Source organism: Apium graveolens, chromosome 10 (assembly GCF_009905375.1).
Source record: "Apium graveolens cultivar Ventura chromosome 10, ASM990537v1, whole genome shotgun sequence".
NCBI lineage: Eukaryota > Viridiplantae > Streptophyta > Magnoliopsida > Apiales > Apiaceae > Apium > Apium graveolens.
In genome coordinates this window covers 51,238,633-51,264,265 of record NC_133656.1, presented here as the reverse complement: position 1 = coordinate 51,264,265, position 25,633 = coordinate 51,238,633, and the positions used below count along the sequence as shown (strand labels likewise).

Genomic DNA, 25,633 nt, shown 5'->3' with positions numbered 1-25,633 from the left:
TACAAAATTACACATAAACCACATAATCACATAACCTTTTATTTTATATACATAAATCAACAATTATAACTCAAAGCTGTATTTTATTCATATAAATACATCACGAAAATCCCAGTTGTTACATATTTGGTCCGGAACAAAATGATTTTTTTAAAGAATTGAACCTAACTGATGTTTATTCTGGTTTATTTGGTCTAAAATTTCTGAATAATTATGATCGAACCGAATTAGCACAGTTCAATTTTCAATTTTTTTCGGTTCGATTTTGCTTAACCCTACATTTTCTTATATTCGTTTAGATGAAAATATGATTGTTATACTCAAGATTGGGTTCGTTTAGGATATTCTGTTGAAGCTTATAATTATATCTTAATTATTATCTTTATAATACATGTAAATATAATGGATCTATATAAAAATGTTAGACATATGTTGGTGTAAGTGGTGTTAAATTTGGTATAATAGCGTTCTTAAGCCATATATGATTATTTAGAATTCGAAAAAATTGTATAGTTTTAAAATTTATTTAAGATATTTAAGGATTTTAAGGCCATAATTTATATTTTAATTAATTATACGCAATAATTTAGGTTATATACGATGATAGATAATATTAAATTGATATGTACCATTTACGAGTGTTGGTAATTAATGGCATATATTTTGGAATTTAAGTAACAATCAAGTACAAATTTTAGTTTCTAGTATCTCCTTATTTGTATTTTTCTGTTGTTAATGCTTATTTTCACCTAAATTAAGTCAGTGTTGTATGCATGTTTTCAGTTTTATGATATGAAAGTGATTAACATATAATTTAGTATTAATCATGATCTACCTAAAATTTAGTCAAATTGTTTTTATTAGATATTGACTTTTTAAAATGATAATTGGTGTAGTTCCTTTCTTAAGGAAATGTTAATTCCTTAATTTACTCCTCTATTTCATTAAAGTCTGAATTTTATTTTTTTGACATGTAATCTGAATGTGAGATAGCTCGATAGAGACTACATTTTTAGGATTTAGAGGGATCTTGCTGTTAGAATACGATTATTGGTCCAAAATATGACGCCCCCAAATCCACCCTTTCGTAGATTCGGGTCGCCACGATATCAAGCTTCGCACACATGTATTATTATTACAAACATAGCCAAATATGTCATTTATAGTGACCATCATTCCACAGTTCTAGGATCGAGTCTCCTTCACAATCTGATTATAACATAAGCCATAGGAAACCTACTACAAGTCTGGCTAGCAACTTAATATTATTACATAATACAGAATTATATAGCAGCAATCCCCTAGAGGTTGTCGCTACGAACATGTTCCTTTCTTTCCTCTGCCTTGGATAATCAGATGCTATGTCCACTTCATTCTTCACTATTTTGGATTAATACAAGTATAGCAAGAGTGAGCAACCGAGTGCTCAACAAGTAGAAATGACTTAACAAAATTAAGTTGATGGTAACAATAGGTGCCAAGAGCAATAATATTTTAAAGCAAGAAGAGATAACAACACATCACGATATTATCAAATAAGCTCTTATCTGGAACAGTGCCATCGAATCAAGATTAACTGGTCATTTTCCATCCTCAGTACATCAATGATGCGATCAACTATCACAGAGTATTGTCCTCCTGCGAATTTTACGCTCACCCGATCACGGCTCATCATAAGAACGCCCAAAACACACTTGCTAGAATAAAAGAAGGGTTAACGTCTTAACCCTAGGCTACACTCGAGCCGAATAACTTGTCCATACATCGAACTTGTCACATTATAGATATCGTGGTTATTAAATTCCATGTTGACCATTATAGATGTACACATCACGATTCAATTTTGACATCACTTCACATCATATTGTTCAGAATTTCATCACTTAATCTAGTTCGAATAATAAACCAGTTTTCACGCTTGTAATATCATTGTCACATCGATATGAATGAAATATCGACGTCTGTACAGTATAGGGGTTATCTCGATTAATGAGAATAACCATGTCAAACGAAGTTCTCGAATGTCTTCATCAAGTGAATAGTTACGAAGAAGTTAGTATGCGAACAAAGAAAACAAATAATAATTGATTTGCAAGTTGTGAGTTTTGGGAAGGGTTCAATAAATTGATAAAAGATAATTCAGATTTAAGAAAATTAATTAATCAATCTGACTGACAATCGATACAGATTCAAGAATGATTTAGACGATTATAAGAATTTAAGCTTGTCTGATATGGAAGAGATAATTATTCTGAATGATAGAAACAGTCGGGAATCTAAGTAAGGAATCCGTCAATGGAATTAAGATTTAGAATTATCGGCGAAAGGAAATAATCGTGAATGAGGTCTTCGAAGTTTAACTCCATAATATTCATCATTAATGAATAAAATATATAAGTCATAAATAAGAATAGAGCAGAGAAAACTTGCCTCGTATTCGACAATTCACATTCAAGCAACAATACTTCCTTCCCGGTAAAAAATAATCTCACTGTATATATTGTTCTAAAATAATAAATTGCACCCAAATCAATTTAGAAACAATATTCGAAAAATAACGACTCTCGTAACTCATAGCTTCTAATATTTATTTTGAGGAGTTATTCAAAAATAGAATATAACCTGGTGGTTGTTATGAGGTATTTAATTACCGAATAAAATAAATTTTCTCTTGAGAAAATATAACAAATTATCAATAATATTCACTCATTAAAAGCTTAAATTTAGTGTAACGCTATTTTAAATATGCGCAAAGTGGGTAAAAATAATATTCCTCCGACGTACAATCTACTTTTATATTTTAAAAATAGCTACTCATCTATTAAGTGACAATAACAATGATTACTCAATAAATATATTTCTTTTTAACGGGTTGTCACTTAATACGAGTTATTTACTCTTTAATGATTCATTCCAACACTGACATAAAACTAGTGTTTACGCTCTTTTTAAGTATAATCGTATTATTAACAACTCAAAGTTATTATCTCCTCTTCTATTTATTCCAAAAGAATTAGTGGTTACATATCCTTTTATTCTCTCCCATTTATTAAAGGAATGAATTTATTTAATCTTTAAACATAAAAATAACACCCATAATTACAACCACTCTCTTTTATATGATGCATAATTATTAAATCAATTAACTAATTAATATTTCTCCACTTATTCCTTTAATTTTACTAAACACCAATAATTCTATTTAATCCCCTTTTATTCTTATTATAAAACATTAAACAACTAAGGATTTACCAAAATACCCCCTTCTTCCTCCTCACATCAGCACTGTCATGGCGGCATCGGCGGTGGCTGTCACCCGGTGGCCAGCCGGTGGTGTTTTCTGGTGAGTTCAAAAATCACATTTTTCAGTCTCATTGTATTCCTCTTCTCCGGATCTATATTTCTACCCAAATCACTTTGCAATTACCGTCCCAAAGTTGGTTTTCTAGCCAAACTCCGGTGGGTCTCTCTCTCCCTCTCTCTCTCTCTCCGTTTTTCTCCCTCTCTCTCCCTCTCACTCTCTTTCCATCCTTCCTCCTCTCTTTCTCTCTTTCCATCCTTCCTCATCTCTCTCTCTTTCTACCTCCACCTCTCTCTCTCTTATATTTTCTCTTTTCTCTTCATCTCTTTCTCTCCTTTCTCTTCTTTCCTCTTTCTCTCTTCTCCTCTCATTCTCTCTCAGCTTTTGTCGACCACCACCACCACCTCTGGTGGTGGTTCCGCTCCCTCCCCCACATAATCCAAACTCAACACCCATATGTTCATTCCAAAATTCCAATACAAACAACAACAAACAAATTACAATCTTCATACTTCTACACAATTCAACCAAACCCACAAAATCAATTTACTAACTTCTATTTTGTTAATCTAATTATGTACATATATATGAATTGGGTTGGACCCTTTATTGGGCCAACCATCCAAACCCAAATACCACTAATTTCATAAATCAATTACTAATTATCAATAAATAGATTAAGAAAATTACTAAAATCAATTACTTAGAAAAAACAAAAAATAACCAAGATAATCATATCCTCATGGATTCCTAATTCTTTCAATAGAATTTAATACACGTAGCAATGATTACGAACACTAATACAAACTCAATTAATCATACCATATATTTACAAAAATAAACACCCAAAATAAACAAAATAATAAGAAAATAAAAATAATAAAAGGGTTATAGAATTACCTTAGTATAAAGAGTGGTTGATCAAGAACTTTTAGAAATCACCTCTTCTCCCAAATCAATTAGCTAGATCTCCACTCAATTACTCTTCTTTTACCCAAACTTACACTCTACTTAATAATTAGAAAGACACTAATTTAGGGATTTTTCTTAGAAGTAGTAGATTCGATGCAAAGCCTCATATTTATACACAAATTTAATCATGGTTAATCATTAGTTAACTACTAACCATATGGGATTAGTACTCTCTAGAATCCCCTACTAGATTCTAGAGTTCACTAAAATATTTTTTTTAGAAACTAACTTCCTAGTTATTCATTTAATAGAACTGGAAATTATAAATTGAGAAATTACTAAACACTCCTTAAAAAATCTTTTGAGTCCCAAATATTTAAGAAATATTATATGCTAAATTACTTTATTTATAACTTTAGAAAATTAGAATATATTTCATTGTATTTTTTATAATAATTCAAATAATTCGAAAATAAAGGAATAAAAATAAAAATAAAAATAAAATATTGACAAGATTTGCATATATGTATGTCAAAATAATTCCTCCTTTATTATTTTCTAAAAGAAATTATAGAAAACAACTCCAAATTTAAAGAAATAAATTATTAGTCGAGGGAATATCCAAGGTAATAAAAATTGAGTATTTGCAAATAAAAAGAAACACTCTTTTTTACACAAAGGTTTCATGGAAAAATTAGCATTCTAATTTAATTTATTAATAGCAGGAGTCATTTATCAATTTAGTATTAAGGGTTTGATATTTAATCGAGTTGCTAAAAAACCAATAATAAAACTTACTAAAAAATTGAATTCTCGAACAATTAAATAAAAATCGAAGGCATCGTTATTTATTAATCAATTTCAATAGAAACACAAAGTAACTAAGGGTTAAACGATCCCTTGTCCAACATAATAGGATATATTAACAATATTTTATTCCTAGAATTTCTCGGGCGTTACACAAAATTTAGGAATATTTTGACCGGATAATTTTAATTATTGCCTTAATTGTTGGATATTATTGTACCATTTATGGGTGGCCAATTTGATGACATATTTTTTGAAATTTTGAAAGGAATTGTGTGCCATATGTTGGTTTATTTGTGTCTTTTAGTGAGATTATCTATATAAAGAATAATCGTATATTTTTTTATAATTATTTTTAAAATATTCTTCTTATTATATTTGTCTCTAATTTTCAGGATGCTAGGAAGAGATTTAACGAATATTCTTTTATTATACTTTAAAGCATAATTATTTATTCAAGGACAACAACCCAATTTAACTGCAAATTTTGATGACTTGAAAGATTTTCTATAACTATCAAAAGACACTAGTTTTATTTTTAGGTTTTTTTATATAATATGTATTTTAGAAGGCACTTTTTCCCTTTGAGTTTTTTCGATAAAGTTTCACTCTTGTAAGGTTTAACGAGACCTTTTTTAGGGTTATATTTCCATACAATAAAGGTGATATTATCTAATTTTCTGGGAGTACTTGCTTACTCTTTTGGTAAATGATATACTTTCATGAATAAAGGAATTTATGTCCCTCAAAATTATATTTTTGTTTTTATGAATAAAAATATTTCCATTTTCAAAAAAAAATATAGGTCATGGCTTACGGTTCCTCCATGTCCTGACATTAACTTGAAATTAGAGAAGACAAAGGTGGTTGTTTTACCATACCTAATATATTCAAAACTCAAAAAATAACATTTATTCAAAATCTTATATAAGAGAGAGGAGGAGAAAATAGAGATGTGGGGAAGAGAGGGATCGTGGCACACAGTGGTGAGGAAGGAGAAGTTTTTTTATAAACTTATATTGAAGATTCTAGAATGGAATATCCCCTTGCATACCAGAACATTCAATATTAGTTTATCAAAAAAAAACATCCCCTTTCTCACCACCGTGTACCACAATTCCTCTCTTCCACATATTCCCTTTTCTCCCCCACTATGTTTTATAAAATCTAGAATAAATATTATTTTTAGACTTTTGAAAAACTTATAGGAATGATGGGGCCGAAATGTAAAATATATGTATCTAAATAAAGTTATCACAATCTAATCTAAATTTAAAGATTTTTGCTTCACAAATTGAAAACTATAGAGAATAAATTTATAGCTATGAGCCAAACTAAAATAATATTAGAAAGGAATGAATTTAATTTTAGAATATAATTTTAAATAAAATATTTACGATTTAATCAGGAACAAATCCCATTTTCAAGTCCAATCTGTTGTTCTGAAACGCGGCTTGAAATGTTAATAGAAGGATACGCTACAAATGCTCGTACCGAGGAAGAAAATAAATTACAATGTTGATAGGGTATGCACTATAAATGCTCATACTGAGGAACAAAGGGAATCGAGTTCTTGAATTATAGATATGTGAGTGGTGATGAACACGAAAAAATAAGATGATTTAAAAAGGTTTGTGAAGGAGTGAATTAAAGTAGGAAAGATGACTCGTAAAGTAAACCATCCATTTCATTTTGTATTGAGACGATCCAATGTATATAGACAAATTTTCTCCCTTTCTCGATTATTCTAGAAGTTTCCAATTTATCAAGAAATCGCTAATTAATCGACGGACAATCCTAAAAAATATTTTATCGATTTGATTTTAAAAATCTAATTAATTTCCATTAATTATGCTTGAATGTTATTTTGTTTATAAATAACTAAATAAAGTTCTTCATTAAATATATCAAGTTTTTGTAACTTTACTAATTATTTCCATACTATATCAACATTTTGTTACATTTATACAAATTATTTATTTGTGTTTGAGTTAAAAAAATGTAATTTATATTATTTTACTTATGTAAGTATAAATAACATCATAAGATAAATTGTTTTAAATAATTATTGTATGAAATTAAGGTATTTTAAGAATAGATATATTTATGTAATATAACATATGAAACCTTACATATATTTACTCATGTTTTCAATGGTACCACATTCACCCAAAGAAATTCCCCATATATCATCCTCCGTGTTTCATTTCGAATCGAACTTCTTCATATAACCTATTTTTAAAAAATTGCAATTCTTAACTCCACTAGTAGTATAATGTTGTTGTTTTTGGTCAATCCCGAACAATTTTATTTTTTTGACACACTCTTGAAAGGTCTCGTTTTAATAAAATTAACTGACTGCTTATTAATCCACAATTTCAATTCCCACAAATGATATCGGGTAAATACTAATAAATTCTCCCTTCATCATAAGACTCAACATCAGCTAAATCTATCTCCATTCTATGTAATTTACTCATCCTCTACTTATACTAGAAGCCCACATTCTTCCTTCTTGAGCCCGCTCTAGGACAACCCATATGTCTCTTAATGCTAGGAATTATGTTGTTCTTGATTATAACTTAATAATTAACATATTTCATATAAGTTAATTTATGTAATTATTCAACAGATAGCATTCATGTAAAGTAACCGTTCATTAAGGAGCTTATCAATGGATGAGTTGTTTGTAATGAATTCACTTGATTTTTTATAGCAGTTTATAGTAAAGTTGATCAATGGATAGGTCATGTTGACTATCAAAAGATATGTAGAATATGATGAGTAATTGTAAATAGGATATTACATGTAGTTTTAAATAAGTGAAGTGATGATCAACGGATGGAGTTCTAAGCTATCAACGAATGAAGAATAAAGCTATCAATGGATGAAGTGTGATTAACTCAACATATATTGTAGAAACCAAATCAAAGAACAAAGATTAACAACAATTATTCTTTGACAGTGATTTAATTTAATGGTGTACAAAAGACAATCCTAACAAAGCATATTGGTTAAGGAAAATCAGTTGAACTTGGAAGCCAAGACAAATACTTTAACTTGGTGAACCTCGAAGAAGAAAAGGCATACTTTTTTTCATACAAGCAATTTCAATGCTTAACTAAAATAATCAATTACATGATAAACATTTCCAAATAAGGAAACTATCGTAAAAATTTACATGAATAAGTAATCTTACTAAAACTAGTAAATCAAATTATTAGTATTCTTGTAAAGATTAAAACTTGGTATAAAATCAAGAGTTAAAGTGTTTTATAAGATCGAAAAACAGAATTGTATTTACTAGAATTTGTAATTCTATCTTGTTAAAGCAAAATACTGAAAAATTGTAGGTATATGTTAACTTTGTAAACATCACGAATTATTTCTTCTATACGATTCTCTAGTGAGTAAAACAAACCACCTGAAATTTTTAAATATTGTATTATTTAAATATTTCAATTTTTATAAGTGTTATTTTCTGTTTATTATTCAAAAAGAACTCAAAATGTTTTGAAAATTTATTTGTTGATTAGGGGAGAAGACTGAACAAATCGGTTCGATTTTTGCTTAAAACTAAAACTGAAATTGCATATCCTCGAATTTTAAAATTAAAAATATCACAACCGATGGTACAGTTCAGTTTTAAAACCTTCTTAAATATAAAATAATAAAATAAATATGATCAATTAATTTAAGCATATATTATTAATTTGTTTTTGACAAAAATTAATAGCACAAAAATAACATAATATACTGAACAGGCAACAACTTCCAATATTAATTAGCAACTAGAAAAGATTCATATACAATTTGTTGACATCATCATTGTTCTAAGTGTTCTAAATCAGGGTAGCAATACTGTGCACAAATTTACAATACACATGTAAGACACTACACCATAGATTGACTATGGAAACCACATTTCTAAAATTTTGTCAAAAATTGTTGCAAAAAAGAGAATACATTACATGTATCGCAAGGACATTTAAAATCGTTGCAAATGAAGTGCAAAATTCGGAGGAAGTTAAAAATAAACATTTTATTGCAATAAATTTTGTAAGGCCTTGCAGTATATCCGAATTTTGGACCCAAAATCGTGGCGGGTTCTAAATTATTTGAGTTGAAAAGTTTTGTCGGGCCATCAAAAAATAAAAAAAAAAGATAAGAAGAAAAAGCAGTCCAGGCCCGCCAGACACTACCACACAGATAGGCTCACAGGCACACGACGCAAGATGAGAATGAGAGAGAGTAAGATGATTCAAAGAAGAAAAAGCAAGCTGCAAAAAGGTAAAACATACGACCCTAAATCCTTTCCCCCAAATCGATTGTAGATATATGTTTTTTCTCTGTTAATTAGTATGTTTATATATGTTCAAATCTTCTTTCTTTTTCTAAAATTACTATTTTTAGTTTATAATTAAGGTTCTTATGGTTTTTATTTTAGTACTTTTAGTATATTTAATCATCTAAGTCTCACTTTGTATATATTGGGTGGTTGTTTTTTACTGCCCCTCACTTATTTAGAGTTTGCCCATTTTTATTTATCCTTTGGCTTTGATTATTGGGTTTGATTCCAAGCCTCAGCTACTTCGATTCTTGGATGAGTTTTGTTGGCATGTTAAACATGTTGATTATGTTAATTGTGGTTAGTTTGGTTAGCTTTATAAACCTATCTTGCTATAAAAGTTTTTCATTTTCTAATTTATTCTTGTGACAGAGATCGACTTAGCAAATCACAATAATTCTATGGTCCTTTTTCTGGGCTGCTGCTTTTTTTTAAAATAGCCAGACACCAACTTGTAGGTTGTTACTTCACCATTTTTAATCCCTGATCGTAATGGATACAAAGATACGAGGTACTATTACTAGATCTATTGCTTCTATAAATTCTTTCCATGTTTATTTTGAAAGTTCTTTTAATTTAAAAGCATATTTAATTGTCTATCCGGTGTCAGCAGGGATAAATAGGGATGATAGTTTTGCGACAGTTAGAGATTGAAAAGTAAAGCTAGTTTTCTTGCTCATTTAAATAATCAGTACACTGCTACGTATTAATCAAATGTAATAACTTGAATATGTTTTGATCTTATATAACAGAGACTACCTCCAGCTGTTAAGAAAAAAATCTAAGAGAATATCCTATTTCATTATTAACTGAGAAAGCAGTTGGCTGCAAATAAAACCCTGTAAAATCATGTAATGCTGTTATTTATTCACTAAATAATTTTTTTAGGGGTATTTGTAAATAAGATAAGGTGTCGGATGGCTACCTTGACTTCAGAAGGCTGAGCGCGAGCTTTAAGCTTGTTTGCATTTAGGTTTAGGCTAACTAAGACAACTCTATTGGGGAGGGAGGATTTATAATACATTTTTGCTGATGAAGTAGGAATCTTGCCGGCCTTCTCTATGCATTCACGTCCTGCTAAATCCATGGTATTGCTACTTTTCTGCACACTCTTTATGACCCCGCTTTCATAGTCATCTTTCTGTGTCCCAGTAACTAATGACTTACCCTTGTTAGATTCTGTTATTATGTCTTGATGTCCGCTCATCTTTTCCACTGAAATTGTAATTTAAGAAGTACCATTTGACCTCGTTACCATCTAATCTCAGTACATTTTTTCACCTGAGAAGTACAGGGGAAACTTTATCTTCACATGGATTTGACTGGATGATTTCTTGATGTTCCTTGAAGGATATGAAAAAATATATCTATGTTATGTCCAATGTGTTTAGCACATGAAAAAATCCATTAATAGTTTCCAATTTTCAATGATTAGAATCATGTACAGGTCCTTCCTTCAGTATATTAGTAAATAACATTCCAACAATTCTGGAAAGTACACAGTGGATGTAGATGAGGTGTGAACCAAAATAAACTAAATTGAGCACCAATTTTTGTTGAGATGTGAGCAAAACTATTACATCGTGTGACATTTTTTTTAATTTTTTTACAAATCGTTCCAGCAGCATGTTCAGTTTGATCTTGAGCAATATGTTTCTTGAATTCTCAGAAAGTGGAGAGCCAATTTTATATATTTTTGTTACCGCGTTTCTGTTAGAATCTGCATTCTAAAATTTGTATGCATGTTTCTGTTACTTAATATCCAAAAGTTATTTTGTGTACCAACTCTCCCCTATAATACAATTTCGCATGGTTAAATTTTTATAAAAATGTTTATGTTCCAACTTGATATATATTGACAAGCTTTTGTTTTTATTTTCTTTTGGCTGGGGTTAGTTAAATATGAGAAATATCGAATGCCATGCTCTCATCCTTGGAACACAGTTCACTTAATTTTATTTAGTTCACTTAATCTAATACTTAAAAAATTAATGCCATCAGATAACATATGATATCTTTTTGTATATAAATTCAATTTTAATACTTCTATTAACTTAGTACATATGTCTTGACCTTGCAGGTGGAATGGCATTGTGGCACTAAAAAAATGGAAGAATCTGTCACAAGTATATATAAAACAGATTTGGAGACCGAATCATCCGAGCTATCCAGATTTTTTGCAAAAAATTGTTAATTTTTAGAATTTGATGGAGATCTCTCTAGGAACTTGTCGGCGTGTTCCTGAATTTGTTGGTGGTCTACTTGATGGGTTCGCATCAGATTGCTTTATATTTAATTTTGTAGTTCGAACTTTGTACAAATAGCTAGATTACTTTTGCCGTTTTCTCTTTTACCTAAATTATGAATGGTTGTAATATTATGTTGAGACAGCCTCGTTTGAATCGGTTATGGTACTTTATAAATGACATTGATGTTTGGTTATGTGGCATAAAAAAATGCCTGGTATGCTCTATTTACAGTCAGGTTATACTATTTTTTTAAATATTGTTGCAATTGTGTCCAAAAATGTTGTCCTTTATAATTACATCAGCTATAAAATATTGCAATTGGTTCAAAATTGTTGCAATATTTGTCAAATTTGACCTTAATTTTCATTGCAATTGGACAAATTAATGTTGCGTTAAGGTGATTATTTAGCTGACAAAAACAACTATTGCAATGATTTAACTACGCTTCTGTAAAATACATTTTGTTGCTACACTGCAATAATGTTTTATTGTTGCTATAAATGGCTTAAAATGTTGCCACAGGATCTCCACTGTATCACCACTAGATGTACCGCGAAAATTATATATATTTGTTGCAATAAATTCTATTGCAACATAAATAGCACATAAGGAAATATTTTTTTTGTGGTTGCCATAGCCATTATATGGTGTAGTGAGCTGCGTTGATCTGATCCTGTGTAGGAAAATAGATTATAGTGTTGAAACAAGATATTAGCATGGTTATCCTCGATTTAAAGTTGTGAAAACTCAATGACCATTTAGGAAAGTAGTTAGTAAAATTACGAAATATAATTTTTTATATTCATTTTAAAAACTGATGCAAATTATATAATAATATATGGTTTTTAAAAACTGAAAACTGTTCGGTTTCGGTTTCAGGTCGATTTTATATGGTTTGACTGTCAACAATTTTTAGTAGTGTCAGTTTTGAAATTACTTATTCGATTTTTTTCTCACCCCAACTCTTGATAGTCTAAACATAGATTTTCACCCAAGATTTAAGAGTTGGTCCATTCTTAGCCTTGGTAAAGTCCATCTTGTTGCGATAGCAATGAATTTGTACAAAAAGTTTTAGCTAATGTAATAAAGATAACAATTATTATAACAACAACTCTACCCGCTTTATTTATTTCAAAAAAAAGGAACGAGTATGAGAGAAAGAGAAAGATTTCATCCCCCAATTAAAGAACGTTACAAATAATGAAAAAACTAGTAAATTTAGATACGAGGTAATGTAAAATAAACCAAATTTTAAACTGAGTATTCAGTTTGATATCCTGCTACCCATTCTTGGTATTTTTTATCGACTGATAAGAATTATTCGTGATTTATTATATATCCCACTATTGATAAAATCATATATCAACAAATAGCCTGAAGTCCAACTTTCTTATCATCAGATGATTCACATTTCATCTCAACCATTGAGTACCTCTAGTTATCCGTTGATATGTACATGCAATTGTCTGTATGTATTAATTTAGTTAATAATATTGGTAGTTAATATATTTCTATATTAAATCATTTTATATTAACTTTTTAACGGCCATATTCTGAACTAATCAGGTAATTTTGTACATTACTAACATCTTTTCTGGTAATTTATTTTTAGTAAGCATTAAAGCCACTTTACTTCTTTTAATTCTCTTTTATCTCACTCTTGAATATTGCTAAGGAAAAAACACAGAAATCTTTCACTACCTAAAAAAAACCCACTTTCAATTCTTAAATCACTCACTAGCAACAATGGTACCCATATCCAAAATCATGTCTACCACATGATTTATCTACATAAAAAACAATTTTGTGGCATTGTGGATACTACTATTTCTCCCCGAGAGTTCCATATGTTGATGCAATTCTTCAAGGGTTGGAAACTATCATATTGCATACGCGAGGCTCTAACCATATACTTAAAGGTGGTTGAATAAATTTGGACCTCGGCAGTTTATGATTCTGGTAACAATTCTTGATATTGATTCTAAATCTCTCAAATTATTGGAGGATCCACACTCTCAAATTGGTGATTATTATTACATGCATTTTTGGATCACCGATCAATTTTTATTCCTTGGTTGATTCAATTCTAAACAACTTAAAATCAATCTCCACATGCTCAACTTTGGTTTCCATTTTAACTACCCTTTATTTTTCTCCATCAACGGATATCCTTCATCCATTGATAGGTATTTTTCATCAACGGATGCGCTTACCAACTCTCAACTCTCATATGTTGACAATCACAAATAACATCAATGGACTTTAAAAATTACTAATTTACTCATCTAACTGAGCCTAAAATTGGGCCATTTAGGAAGGCCCAAGAACATTAGTTAGAGACGAAAATATGTATATAGCGATAGATATGTGCTCTTATATTTATGGATCAGATTCCGAATGATACATTTTAATGAGCATTTAGTGTTTATTCTATTATCAAAAAATAAGGGAATGCCGATTACATTGGTATGGACATGTTCGGAGACAACATGCAGCCCTGTTTCGAGGGGTAATCAATTGGGTCTAATCAATTGGGTCTGGATATGAAGACCTTAAATCTCATATGTTACATGACATTAGATAGGGTTGGGTAAACATTTGAGACGACGCATTAGACTAGACGAGGTTATGTCTACTGATTTACAATAGATTAGGTCATTGAATTTTTGTATATATATTCTCACTATATTTTTGTAAGTGTTTGGTTGTGTACATAAGGAGTGCTTGTCTCTGTGTGTGTGGGGGTGGGTGTTTGTCGGTGTATGTCCTACTAATGTGTGTGTCCGTGTATGTTTATATATCACTGGAGTATATTAACTCTTCTTGTAGATACATGTTAGGCCTTTAATCGAACTGTAAAGGTGGGGTGAATACAGTTCAAACATTCAAATCAAATTAAAACACAAAGTATGAAGAATAGTTTATATATTTATGAAAAAAAAATGTTACAAAACCCTCTAAAAGAATGAACATATATTTTTCAGAGTTGCTAGGTTACACGAATGATACAACGTTAATCAACACTTATAGTGTAAACCTAATATATGTTTATATACTGCATAATTATACAATCAACCTAATTGATATTATATACATGAATAAGGCATCCTAACACATCTAATTGTTGATTGCTACAATTAAGTAAATTCCTACACTGACACATCTTCTGCAAATTATGTCTTCTAAATAAAATCAATTTTCTACCGGAATCCAACTTTAACAGATATTGACAGTAAACTCCGATTTGTCAAATGCTGATATAACAAAAAACTCTCATATCTTCCAGTCATAATTCCTGATGGAAAACTCCAGATAGTAGATACTGATTGTCAAGCATCTGCTCTAGTGAAATCCTCAATTTTTTCATAAATCAAGAAAATAAATCATCTTTTATTTTGGTTTGTTTGTATCAAATATGAGAAGTATAATATGTACTGATCGTAAGCACCGGGGAAATTACGACTATTTTATGTTGTATTAAATAAAATATTATGTGTTTTATTATAATGTGAATTATGGTTTGTCATAAAATTTACATGTTATGTGTTTTATATGTTCAGTACGACTTCAGGTATTTTTCAGCTATTTTATTTTCGGATAAATGTGTTTCTATGTAATATTATGTTACCAAGATTAAATTTTAATACCCAATATTGCGGGTGGTGTGTTTGGCATTATTTGGCGTAATATGGAGTTTACCATTTTGATTTTCGGAACATCTAGTTAATATAAAAATAATGTTTCATTTTCCGAAAAATGATCTTACCGGGCCCCTAACGGTACTTCAAAGCCCACAAAAGTCATATTTTCATTTTTATGAAATCGTGGGACTTGCAAATATTTTATATTTTTGCATTTTTGGAAATAATATAATTTTTGGGGAATTTTGACATAAAGGTCATATTTATTTGATTATAAATTATTCCCCCTAACTATTAATTTTGGGATAATTATTTTTTTAAATGATATAATTAGGCCCTAAATAATTTTAGGGGTATTTTTGTATAATTATTAATAGATTTACTTTATTACTAATTTTCATAAAATTCAGAAAAATATAGAAAATTCCAGATTGTTCTACGAAATTAGGGTTAGGGTTTGTTCTTGAAGTTCATAATATCGATTAGTGATTTTGTCATGATTTGGAAAGCAAACGAGGTTGTATTTGTAATCAAATTGGATCCCAGAACATCATATACATGTTTTACGATCAAAAAACTTCAAAGAGGTGTAGATTTGAAATTTTGATTTTCGGGTTTTAATTTCAAATTTGGGGTGTTCTTGGTTGTAGGTTATTTATGAAATTGAATAACATGGAGTTATAGATCATATTATTTTGAGTTAGTATGTGCTAGTTTCATCAATTTTGGTTACGTATTTCGAGTGGTTGGATTATGATTATGATTTTGCTATGTTTGGATTATTAAATTTCTGATGTGTTAAGCTAAGATACTGGTTCTTCAGTAGATATAACTAACTACAGAGATATGATTGGCTTACTCCTGTATCTGACTGCTAGTAGACCATATATCATGTATGCTACCTGTCTATGTATAAGGTTCCAAGCTGACCCTAGAGAACCTCATCTATTAGTTGTGAAAAGAATTTTTAAGCATCTCAAAGGCACCATGAATCTGGGATTATAGTATCCTAGAGATTCAGACTTTAAGCTAATTGGATATTCAGATGCTGATTACAAAATAGACAAGAAAAGCACTCCAGGGAGCTGCCAATTCCTTGGTGGCAGATTGGTTTCTTGGTTTAGCAAGAAACAAAAGTCAATTTCCACATCAACTGCAGAGGCAGAATACATTACTGCAGAAAGCTATTGTGCTCAAATTCTATTGATGAAGAATCAACTACTGGATTATGGGTTAGACTATTCATTTATTCCTATATATTATGATAATCAAAGTGCTATTGCAATGACAGAAAATCCAGTGCAACATTCAATGACTAAGCACATTATTATCAGATACCATTTCATAAGGGAACATGTGGAAGCTGGTATAGTGGAATTGATCTTTGTTCCGACAGATCAGCAAGTAGCAGATATATTCACCAAGCCTCGCTGTGAAGCTACATTCAAAAGATTGGTGAATGAATTGGGAATGATTTCAGGACAATTCTCAAACTCTGATAATTAAGTCTGCTGATATTATTGAAGAATTGTATCTTATTATTTGTCAGTACTTGTTAGATACTGATTCTTATGCTAAATGTTGATGCCATGATAACATGCAAATTATGATAAATGATTTTATGTGAAAACTGCATGTTGAACTACTGATTTTGCTTACATATTCTGTTATTAGTTAAACTTGCTTTGACTAATAGTTTATTTCAGTAGTTGATAAATTCTGATATTGATCAACCCAGTTTTGACTAATAAGTCCTGATAATTATAATTAAAATGTTGATAATGATCAAGACTTGATTTATTGTTATACTTTATTGATTATTTTAAACTTGTTCAAAATAAATTGTTAAACAGTATTTTTAATTATACAATGTGATAGTGGAATATCTTTTTGTTGCTTAAATGGGTTAGTTCTGATGCAAGTATCTTGTAATACTTGAGTGTTTACATTGGGAATAGGAATTTGAAGAGAGGGATTACTTGTTGCTTACCTAGATACACGCAATCGTGTATTTGCATTATAGTTAATTATTACTTGGTCAATCAAAGAGTCTGTTCAGTTTCTAAACCTTTCTGGTATAAATACAACCCTCCACTCTCAAAATTACTCGCCGCCTTTTTTATACTCAACTTATCATCTTCTCATAATCTTATTCACAACCGTACTTATCAAAAATGGCTCAATTCTAGTTTTACACACGCAGTCGTGGATGTTATCTACCAATCTTTAATCCTAGTGATGAAAAGATGTAATTTGATCCATACGGAAATAAGGTTCATATTGATGATGAAGTTTATTACCCAACTGAAGTTCCAAATTTAGTCTATGATCATCTCTCTTGAAATGATCAGTTGGAACTACATTTTTTACCGCAGAAGTTCTTCTTAAAGAAGAACTTCGTGCTGAACTAGCGGAACGTGCTCGTCAAGCAGCTCTTGAACTGCAAGAGAATATCATCTCTCTTGCAGGCACAATGAGTAGAATTTATCACCGCCGAGCCATGAAGAAGCAAGAAACTCTGAAGAAGTTGAAGATATGATAGTTTCTAGGAATAGTTCTAGCTTGTGCTAGGATTATTTTATGATTTTGTCTTGTATTCATCTTCTTAATAATTAATGAAAATCTTTAAGTTTCTTTGTTATCTTAAATGATTACTTGTTTACTTTCTTGTTTGTGTGTGATTAAATGCTTATACATGTTATATCCAAATCAGTACTGCATGCTAAACTTTGAGTGTTTATAATAGTGCATGTGAATAAACTAATCTCTATTTAAGTTCATGTGATCACTTCAGTACAGATTGAGCACACTACAGGAGGTAACAATTGTTAAAGAAGAAATTTATGGAAGATTTAATTCTCAGTCGTTAAGGATTATTTTATTTGAGTGTTGCATTCTATTGGAATTCTTTGAAACTTTCTTTTTCTCATCAAGAAAGTTGTTGACACTCACTTCTTAAAAATTACATATCTTACATCTAAAATTTCTTCTCGCAAACTGAAACACTTGAATTATTTTCTCAAATGTTGCCAAAAACCAAGTGACATAATTATTGAATTGTGCTCACCACTCGGAAACAACATTAAGTTGGTTAGAAACTACTTGCTGAGGTAGATCTTAATGATACTAATAGAGACACAGAGGTTTCATCAGTTTTTACTGAAGACTATGTGATAGCTTTTAATGAACACATTCAGATGTTAGTTCTTTGCAAGATGAACAAAGGTTTGAGATCATGGTACATGACAGTAATATGATAAAATCCTCTCCAATTTAAATGGAGGTTCTCATTATTGATGAACAACAACTGTCATAACCACAGTATCAACTGTGAGCTAAATTGTGTATTCACAAGGTATAAATACTATTCTTACTTTATTAGCAATTATTTTAAATACTGATCTAGTTCTTTTTATTACATTTTTCATGATATAAATCATGTTGGCATGATTACTACTAGACCTTCTTTAAGGACTACCTCTAGTTGTATGACCATAGATCACCCTTCTTTAGCCACCTCTTTTTTCTATATGACAATCTTTCTGAGCCTTTTTCTGTGAGATGTGTGAAAGGATTGAGAGAAAAACAGAATTTAAGAGAGGCTATATCCTTCCTGGAAAAAGGAGAGGTAGATGAGAGATAATTTAGTAATCCTTGTAAGGAAGCTCTGAATATTGAAAGTCATGAGATGTGTGGTGTGATGAGTAGTGAGACTACTTTAAAAGAATAGAGAGATTAAATTTTTATTTGCAATATGTTTGCAGGTGCTCAGAGTTCTAAAGAAACAGATGCTGAACAGCAGTCTGTTGAACATCAAGAACACTCTAATACACCAAAGGCTATTAATTTTCCTACAAGTCTAAGTACTGATACTTTCTTGCAGTCCATACATTCTTCTATTCCATCACATAGTACAATCCCTATTATTGTTGAAAAATAGTCCATTTATTCTACTTTACCATCACCTGAGGAAATCTCTGTTGTTGCTGAAGATGTAGTAGCACAACAGTCCATTCATAAAATTTCATCCATTTTAGAATCACCACAACATGTTACAGGAACTGAACTTCTGGAAGTTAATCTCGAAGCTCCAATTCATTTATCTACAATACTTGAAGATGTGGAGTTAACTGCTGAAGGTGTGGAAGCTTTTGAAACTACTGGATCACATCTTGTACCAATTTCTCATTCAAATCTTCATGCTGAAGCTAGTGATGAAGTTCAACAATTAGTGCAAAATCCGGTTGTTGTTAAAGAATCTAATGATGGTGAAGAACCTAATGTTTCTAATACTATTATAGATCCTAAGGATGATCTATTATTCCCAGAAGATATGCCTATGTATGTGAGACAACAGAAATTGAAAGAGTTAGATGCTACAAAAGAAAAGGATTATTCTGATAATCTCTCGATTGCTCATTGGAAATATAATACATATCCTATTTTCAGAACACAAATTGTTGCACATCTGGATATAGCAGAACAGAAGATTACAAATCCCGATATGCTGAATCATCTGAAAGCATCAACTTTAGTTGTCAGATCCTTACACACAGCTCATGAAGCAACTAGTACTCAAATCAATTAGATTAAAGAATCTTTGATTGCTTCAAAGCTGAATACTCATCAGGAAATTCAAAAACAAATTTCACCAATAGTTGTCAAATAAACTATATTTGAATCCAGTCAACCTAGATTGGAATCTAAACAAGATCAAATATCTGCTCAACTTACAAAAGTACAAAATTCAATGGAGCTGATTCTTTCTCTACTGCTTGGTGATGATGCCAAAAGGGGGGAGAATTATTATTAAATCTAAATGCAAACAGTTGTCATTGACAAGTACTGAAGCTGAAAATTCTGATGGAGGTAATAAGGGGGACAGAAGGATAGCAAAAGGAGAAAATAAAAGAAGAAAAATAAGAGTTAAAGATTTAACATTTTTGATGAAGACCAAGGTATTCTGGAGATAGAAGCTGGTGCTGAAGCAAAATCAATTTCTTCAATCTCTGAAAGATAAACAACTCTGTTCTACAAGGATCCAAAGATTCAATTGTTTGACTCTGAGGAGAATAGAAGAATATTTGCAAAAGAAAATTCTTGAATTGATCTTGAACAGCTAAGGCAAATGGAGGAAGACTTCAAGAATTCCATGAAGACAGCAAATGCTGACATTGTTGTTATTTCTCAAGTATTTTATGAAGATGATCCTTCTAACGGACCAACCAGAGGTGTAGTTATAAGGGAAATCAGTCAAGCAGAAGATCTCAGATCATAAATTACAGTAACTGTTGACTTGAAGCTTAAAAGAAAAGAGAAGATATGAGAGAAGTCAAAGATTTCAAAGTCCAAAGCCAAAGCTGTTGGAAAGAAGAAGAAGGAATTTTTTTTGAATCATTCTGAGCTGAGGAAGTGAAATTAACCTCTGACATTGCTCAAGTTAAAAAAGCAATTCAAGATGACGAGTATAGTCTGATATTCACTGAAGGAAGATTGAATATGTAAACTTGATTCCTGCATTTAGATAGTTTTGACATCATCAATTGGAACTTGTCCATATTTCCATAATGAACAAGTTGGGGGAGATTGTTAGGAGCGATTGATGATAACAAAAAGAAACTATCAGAAGCATCGACAGATGATGACTACAAGCATCAACGGATGATGATGACATCGATGGATGTTGATAATCGATGGATAATGATATCAACGGATGATGATGTCAGAGGATGATGAAAGTAGTATTTGTCACACCAGTTAATCTTTGAGGAGGAAAGGAAACAGGAACTCAAGTCGGTGAAGGACTTTATCTCATAAGCAATTGTATATGTTTCCTTTTTGTTACTAGAATAAGATTCCTTATACATTGGTAGTTGTGCTCTATATAAAGCACAGATTAGGTGTATGCTCTAAGCATTGCGATATTGTTATATCTTTCGCATAACCTAGCAGCTCTAAAGGATATTTGTTCATCTTTCGAGAGATACGATTGTAATAAGTTTTTATCAGTTAATATAAAAATTGTTGATTCTGTAAGGTCCCGTAAAAGGGCTATGTTAAGCTATAAGGGGGGTTGAATAGCTTAATTACCAATTTAAAAATTATTATGGCATTGTAAAATAATTTATCCCTTTTTAGAACTTTACCGAGTAGTTATGCAGTTTATATGTGTGGAAAATAAAGTGCAAGGAAAGAAAATACCACACGGAGATTTTATCCTGGTTCGCGATGGCGCAACCTCTAATAGATTCGCTCACTCCTACGTCCAGTCCCCGAGCTCCTCTCCCGGACTCGGGATTTTCCCTTATAATAAACTCGCTCCTTTAGTAGGCGGAGAAGCCATTACACCCTTACAAATATTTTTTTGGTGCGTAACAGAAGGGTTACCACCTCAAAATAAATGTAATACCTACACAACTTATCTTAGACAATAACTCCCCGCTATTTCTTCAAAGTTGATGTAGAACCCTTGTGTGGATTTGGCTTCCTTAGCTTTTATCGGTCTTGGATCTTAGTGATCCGGTCTTGGGTCTTTCCTCTTCTTCACGGTGCAAATACAACTAACTCCCTGTTAATACATATATAACTTGGGTCTTAGAACGAGAATCACCTCACGTCACTTCACCTCACTACAAAACTAATAAGACAATACACAAAACAAAACGTATAGAGAAAAGATGGGTTGAACTAGCATGTTACGGTACTAGCCCACAAGATAATATAATATTCAAATAAGAATATTAATTATCAACTATGTATACTTAACTTGAAATATAGAATAATATGTCAAGTATACTTTCGATTACTCCATCTTTATAGAATATATGTTTATCGGAGTAATATTAGATGACTTTTATATATATAAGCAATATAGCTTATGACTCCTTTAGTATTCCTCTTCTTAAGATTATGTATTTATAAATCGAAGAATACTTTAATTACAATCTCGGAATTGTAACTTATCCTTTTTAAGCTCGTAGGCTTAAGAATTTTAGTATACTTGTATTTTGACAATTATAGAGCCAAAGTATACTTTAACTGCGGGCACAATTTATAGGTTCTATATAAGCCAAGATCGAGATAAAAGAAGTGCAAATAATTGGCTTTGGATTTGTGCTTTTGAAGTTTAGGTGGATGATTGCGAAGTTTACTATTTATCGATTTATAATTCCACAGAACACTGAAGATGTTAGTGGGGATTATACGATACTTTTTGTAATGATTCTATATACACGAACTATACGTTGGCCAAGATCCAAATAAATGAAGTGTAAGTAATTGACCAACTCGTTTGATTAAATCCACCTTTGAAGCTTAGACGGATGATTACGAAGTTTACTATTTATCGATTTATAATCCCACGGAACACTAAAGATGTTAGCGGGGATTATACAATACATTTCGTAACGATACTATATACATGAACTATGCGTTGGCCAAGATCCAAATAAATAAAGTGCAAGTAATTGGCCAACTCGTGGGATTTAATCCATCTTTAATATTTGAAAAAATTACGAAGCTTACTATTGATCGAATTATAATCCCACGGAACACTAAAGATGTTAGTGAGGATTATACGATATATTTCGTAATTATTTCTATATTCACGATACATGTTGGCCAAGATCGAGATAAATAAAGTGCAAGTAATTGGCCAACTCGTGAGGTTTGTCAAATATTAAATCTCACTCGTGAGGAGTTATAGATATTTATGAAATCTCACTCGTGAGGAGTTATATAGATTTAAGTACTTGTATATCTTCTTCTTTTAAAGCTTCTTTTTGAAGATCAAGTACTTATTAGAATTCCGAGTTCGAATATTTGTTCTCTTTTCTTTGAGAACCTTCTTTATATGAGATCTAGTATTAGAGCTTGAGATGAAGTAGAGAAATTAATTACAAATCTCAAATAAAAGAAATTCAATGAAGAAGCTAAAAATTACCACTTTGGAAAACGGTCGGAAAAGTTCGCCGGAAAAATTCGCCGGAGGTTCGGCCGGATTTTAGCACTATGAACGAACTTGGGCAGCCCTTTGGGAGGCCGAAGAGTGGTAGTGGATGAGCTCACTTAGTGGGAACAAGCTTGGTTGGGTGAAGCTAAGCCTGGGTTTCAAAAACCTTGTATATATGTATATATATTTAAGAGAGATAAGGTTTTTGAGAATAAGTGTGTGTATAGAATTTGAAAGAGATGAAGAGAAGCACTTCTTGAAAAAAAACCCAAAAACTTTGTGGCTCTTTAGCTTAGTTGAAATGGGTTGGGGTGGGGGTTTATTTATAGGAGAAGTTAGGTGGATTGAATGGTAGAGATTTGAGGAAAATGGATGGTGGATGTTGTATGTCACATGGATTGATGACTTGGCAAGTAGGTTGTGTTTCTTTGAAATAGCCATATAAGATAAAAAAATTTATGGGTTCAAAAACTCATCTGATATATTTGAATAAATATATATTTTCCTTTTTTTTAATCATTGTTTAATCATTTTAATTAAGTATTAAGCACCATTATATATGACCACCCTAAAAACTCTTAAATAAATACCATAAAAAATATGATAAATACCTAAATATTATAAAATGATGTCCTGAAAGTTTTGGTCAACTTTGGTCAATGGTAACTAGGTCAAACGTGGTCAACCGTGGGACCAACTGCCTCGAAATTTGTTCCCGGACAAAAATTATCGAAATGTAACGAAATTTTTACCATGCATTGAAAATATCATTTAAATGATCCTTAACAAATTACAAGTCATTCTAGTTAGTTTAAGTATTTGATTTAAAATATAGACTGTTCTATCAACCTTTTATTCCGAGTAAAAATACCATTGGTCTTGAACTTAAATATATGGATCTTTTCACCAAAGTTTTGACTTGAATAAATACTTAAAATATATTTCCTAATATATAAAATATATTTGGATGGTAGGAATTATTTCAGAGTATTTTTGAATAATTTTCTCCGAGAAATGTTGATTTTACGAGATGAGAGAAAATTACTTCACAGATACATGGAATGGGTTATATAAATGGATATTAATATTTCAATTATAAATATTAATAAAATTTGAATAAAAGCTATTTTGATGGATGTAAAAATATATTTTATAGCGAAGAGTAAAATATTTTTGATATATCACGAGTCTTCTAAGGAATATTTCTGATATATCCTTTTTTCGAGCTTGTTGCCTTATTGATGTTGCAACTGAGATCTAAGAAATATAATGTCTTGAAATTTCTTCTTTGATCATAGTGCCTTAGAGATATACTCCATAACGATATAATTTTGATATTTTAGAATAATGGAACATCTCTTTTATATGAATATACTTGAAATAATTTGGCTAGTCTAACCATTTGACTTTGGTTTGGATCAACAAAAATCATGTCCTAATGGAGAGGATCTACGTGTAATTAAATTTTATGTTTAATCGAACAAATACCAAAATAAATAATATATCGAAGATATCCTTTCAGATTTTGTTGAATCTTTGTACAATTGATTGAAGTAACTATATTCACCCCCCTCTACAGTTGATTAAGGGCCTAACACTATATACCACGTTCATGGTATCAAGTTTGTCTTTGTGTTTGGATGTGCGTGTGTGCGGGCAATGCATGTTATTTTCTTGCTATCGCCTCTGTGCTATCTGCAGTACATGTGTTGTTCGGATTTTAAAGTGACTCTAATATAAACATGGATGTTGATTACTCAATATGTTAGCAAGTTTGCATTCGGATTGTAAAGTCACTGTAAGTAATCAAGTTATGTTTGATTTAGAGTGTGATCATACCATACTTGCATCCATTTATCATATTACATCTTAGTCAAGCAATACTCAATATTAGAAGACATGCAAGAGTTTTTAGAAACCATGCTTATGAGTTTATCTAATTTAAGAAGATAAGATTTGCTAAATAACAACATGTATTTGATCGAATGATATTTCATTTGAGATCAAGAAAAATGTCTATTAGTACAAGTTAAGTGAGAAAAGCTTTAAGTTACTTGATATACTAGAAACCAGATTGTTATGCAAGACAAATGATTAACTTCTTTGAGCCAGACTTTTTATTAACTAAAGTTATGATTGCGATATCAAAAATTCAATCAATTTAAAACACTTGTATAGGATCAATTTTGGTGTTTTTACAGAAAGAACAGAAGCAAATAAATTAATCTTGATTGGAATTTGTATATATATTACCTTTTATATACCAGTTTTGTATGCATGTCATTTAGTTGACTGAAAATTAGTGTATAGTAATCTTTGTTTAAGTTACAGAGAGTTGCCAAATTATAAGCTACACAACTTTTCATTCAGAATTAGCTGATACATTCTAGCGTAGTACAGTCTAACAATTCATACCATCACCTG

General features: G+C 30.7%; 1 long non-coding RNA gene across 1 annotated transcript; it reads left to right on the top strand.

Moving 5' to 3' along the window:
* Window positions 1-9,156: 9,156 nt before the first annotated feature.
* On the top strand, window positions 9,157-11,810 carry LOC141693296 (uncharacterized). Its single transcript, XR_012563063.1, has 2 exons — window positions 9,157-9,310; window positions 11,449-11,810. It is a non-coding gene; the product is annotated as an uncharacterized LOC141693296 (long non-coding RNA).
* Window positions 11,811-25,633: the final 13,823 nt, after the last annotated feature.